Source organism: Camelus dromedarius, chromosome 35, assembly GCF_036321535.1.
Source record: "Camelus dromedarius isolate mCamDro1 chromosome 35, mCamDro1.pat, whole genome shotgun sequence".
NCBI lineage: Eukaryota > Metazoa > Chordata > Mammalia > Artiodactyla > Camelidae > Camelus > Camelus dromedarius.
This window is the reverse complement of record NC_087470.1, coordinates 12,872,061-12,876,357: the sequence shown is the minus strand read 5'-3', so window position 1 is coordinate 12,876,357 and position 4,297 is coordinate 12,872,061. Positions and strand designations below refer to the sequence as shown.

The 4,297-nt window shown below is 36.0% G+C and overlaps 1 non-coding gene across 1 annotated transcript; it reads right to left on the bottom strand.

Annotated features, from left to right (window-relative positions):
- Window positions 1-3,923: 3,923 nt before the first annotated feature.
- Window positions 3,924-4,053, bottom strand: LOC135320035 (small nucleolar RNA SNORA18). Its single transcript, XR_010379163.1, has one exon. It is a non-coding gene; the product is annotated as a small nucleolar RNA SNORA18 (small nucleolar RNA).
- Between the last annotated feature and the right edge of the window lie 244 nt (window positions 4,054-4,297).

The window sequence follows — 4,297 nt, the reverse complement described above, 5'->3', positions numbered from 1 at the left end:
AATTCCATTACGTTTTGTCATTTCTGAGTCTGTTTCTGTTGATTGTTTCTTTTGCTGGTTCTGGGTCATAATTTTTTCCTTTCCTTGCCTGATCATTTTTACTTGGATTCCAGACATACAGTGTTGGGTGCTAGATTTTGTTGTACTCCTTAAAATAGTGCTGGACGCTGTTCTTGCATGCATGCAGTTAAGCTACTGGAACTTAGCTGTGTCATTTTGAAGCTAGTTTTTAGGTTTTATTAGGGTGTGTCCAGGGCAGCTATTAGTTTAGGGATGATTTAGCCCCAGTACTTAGGTGGTGCTCTCCTGAGGATTTTATCTGATGCCATGTGTTTTGGGAATTATTTCCACTCTTGCTGTGGTGGAGCCATGAACCTCTCCTAGTTCTGTATGAGCTCTGGGCTTCTTAGTCCTACTGTCTTGTTTTATGTTTTAAAACATATTTTTACTGAAGTAATAGTCAGTGTACAGAGTTGTGTCAATTTCTGGTGTACAGCACAGTGCTTCAGTCATATAGGAACATATATTCATTCATTTTCATATTCTTTTTCAACATAAGTTGCTACAAGGAAGTGAATATCCCTCCCTGTGCTCTACAGTATAAAATTGTTTCCCCCAAATTTAGATAGTGTCCTCTTAATACAGATAAGAATTCAACCTGACTCTAGGGGGCCTCTGTGCTGCCCACTCCTCCAAGGGAGGCTGTCCTGCCAAATCCAGCCATTTTGGCCTCCCTGAGTACTGATCTCTACCCCTCAACTCAGTGTGACTGTCATCCTCTTGAGTTTCCCGTTCTCTGTGCTGCGGCTTGGAAACTGCCTCCTGGCACTAGGCTCAGGCAGGCATCGGGCTTGCCTCCCTGCTTTCACTCTTCTCAGGAATAAAGTTCTATGCTCGGTGGTAGAGCACGTGCTTATCAGCGTGCATGAGGTCCTGGGTTCAGCCCCATTACCGCCATTAACGTAAATAAATTGACAACCCTAATTACTTCCCCCCAAACATACAAACAAACAACCAAATAAAAAGATCATTATTCAGTTTTATTAGGTAGAATTATGAAATTTGCACATATGGAATATATTTCATGTATATACATATATACAGTATTCTGCACATATGTATGTATTTATAGTTTACATACATGCAGTGAACATTGCTTTTAAGAACAGATTAGAGCTTTAGCTTTTTAAACCTACATAGTTAAGAAGTGAATAAAGCCAACCACTAAATAAGAATCAAAAGAATGCAGTAACTTGATCATAAAGGACAGTCAAATATTCTTACACATATTCAAGGAATCAATCATCAAGTTATAAATAATAAGTAGTTCATTTTTATCCTTTTTTAAAAGATTTCACATTTAAATGATATCATACAGTATGTTTCTTTCTTTTTCGTGCCTACTTAGAATGATGATCTCCAGGTCCACCTATTTTTTTGCAAATGGCATTATTTTATTCTTTTTTTTATAGCTGAGTACTATTCCACTGTATGTATGTGTGAATGTATATGTATATGCCATATCTTCTTTATCCACACATCTGTTGATGGACACTTGTGTTGTTTCCATGCCTTGGCTATTGTAAATAGTGCTGCTATGAACATTAGGGTGCATGTGTCTTTTTGAATTTTATTTTACTCCCGGTATATGCCCAGGAGTGGGATTGCTGGATCACATGGTAAGTCTATTTTTAGCTTTTTAAGGAACTTCCATACTGTCCTCCATAGTGACTGCACAATCCACACTCCCACCAACAGTGTAGGAGGGTTCCCTTATCTCCACAGCCTCTACAGCCATCTGTTGTTTGTAGACCTTTTAATGATGGCTATTCTAACTGATGTGAAGTGATATCTCATTGTAGTTTTGTTCTGCATTTTTCTGCCAATTAGCAATGCTGAGCAATTTCTTGTGTGTCTATTGGCCATTTGTATGTCTTCATTGGTGAATTGCTTGTTTTGGTCTTGTGCCCATTTTTAGATTAGGATACTTGTTATTTTGATATTAAGTTGTATGTGCTGTTTGTGTATTTTTTAAATTAGTCCCTTGTTGGTCTCACCATTTGCAAACATTTTCTCCCATTCTGTATGTTAACTTTTTGTTTTTTTGATGGTATCATTAGATCTGCAAAAACATTTAAGTTTACTTAGATCGCATGTGTTTATTTTTGCTTTTATTTCCATTACCACAGGGGCTGGTTCAAAAAATATATTGCTGTGATTTATGTGTGAGAAGTGTTCTGCCTGTGTTTTCCTCTAGGAGTTTTATAGTATCTGGTCTTACATTTAAGTCTTGAATCCATTTTGAGTTTATTTTTGTATATGATGTTAGAGAATGTTCTAACCTCTGTCTTTTACAGGTAGCTGTCCAGTTTCCCCATCACCACTTACTGAAGAGACTGTCTTTTCTCCCTTGTATATCCTTGCCTCCTTTGTCATAGATGAATTGACCATAATCGTATGGGTTTACTTCTGGACTTTCAATCCTGTTCCATTGATCTATGTGTCTGTTTTTGTGTCAGGACCATACTGTTTTGATTACTGTACCTTTGTAGTATAGTCTGAAGTCAGAATGGTTCCCCCATCTCCATTCTTCTTCAAGATTGTTTTGGCTCTTTGGGTTTTGTTTTTGTGTTTCCATACATATTTTAACATTTTTTTTTTGTTTGCAACTCTTGTGAATAATGTCATTGGTAATTTGATAGGAAGTGTATTGAGTCTGTATATTGCCTTGGGCATTATGGTATTCAGGTCTTTATTCTTCAAATATTTTATTTATTCCCCACTACTTTGTCCAGGCACCCCAGTTCTCCATGCATTAGTCTGCTGGAAGTTCTCACACAGCTCACTGTTATGCTGTTCAGTTATTCAGTCTACTTTTCTTGTGTTTCCTTTTGCCTGTCTTTTGTTATCATGTCAACAAGTTGATTAATATTTTTTCTGTAGTTTCTAACTTGCTGTTAATACATTCCTGTGCATTTTTCTTCTTAGAAATTGTATTTTTTACCACTAGAGGTTTGGCCTGAACCTTTCTTATGTGTTGTATGTATTTACTTATCATGCTTAATATTTTTTCTACCATCTTTAACGTATGGAGTATGGTTATGTTAGCTGTCTAGGATCCCTTTTTAATAATTCTGTCATAAATGTTATCTCTAGTTCTGTTTCATTTTTTTAAATGTAAAATGTTTTTCTTTTATATTGTGTAATAGGCCATATTATGTAAGTCAATAAACTTTTTAAGAAATTCACATGTTGTAATTCCTTCCAGTGCCCATCCCCTTACTTCCTCCTATATTTCTGTCATAATCTTCAGGATAGCCCTTTCAAAAAGAATTTTTGCTCAAGCTTGAAATTTGTATACTGACAGGCATATGTAGAATAGATAAATAAGATTATCGTGTGTAGCACAGGGAAACAGATACAAGATCTTGTGGTAGCTCATGATGAAAAAGAATGTGACAATGAATATATGCATGTTCATGTATAACTGAAAAATTGTGCTCTACACTGGAAATTGACACAACCTTGTAAACTGACTATAACTCAATAAAAAAAAAGACAAAGCAGAAATAAACATACATATATAATTAAAAAAAGAATATTTGCTCAATCAACAGTTTTCCCTTCCATCAGTCCATAATTCTTTTAGTTGAGCTTCTTTGATCTCTAGTAGAACACGGACACACTTCTAAATCTCCTCACTTGTAACCTTTGGGATCCAGTTTCCTCAAGCAGGTTACTTTAGGAATATGTAATAGTCAGGGAAGATGGATCTGCCTGGTTCTGAGTTTTCAACACTTTCTAAACATGAATTAAGTTCAAATCACACAGATCACAGTCTGGAACAGCACTGATTGTTGAGATATGATAATACCCAAGATACAAAAGGGTTTTTTAAGGTATTTTCATAGTTTATTTAGCAGCTCTGTCTTGTAGCTCTTTCCCGCAGATCTAACACGCAGTTCTCTGAGGAAAGGAAACCACATAGTTACTCTGTGAGGCGTTTCCAATGATGTAGGTCTACAGAAAAAGCCCCATCAGGTGATTCTCTTTTTTTAATTGAAATATATTCATTTTACAATGTTGCATTAATGTCTGGTGTACAGCATAATATGCCAGCCATCCATATACACACATATATTCATTTTCATATTCTCTACCATCATAGGCCCTTGCAAGACATTGAATATAGTTCCCTCTGCTATACAGTAAACCCTTGTTGTTTATTTTATATAGAGTAGTTAATATGTGCAAATCTTGAACTCCCAATTTATCCCTCCCCACCCCCTTCCTCCCA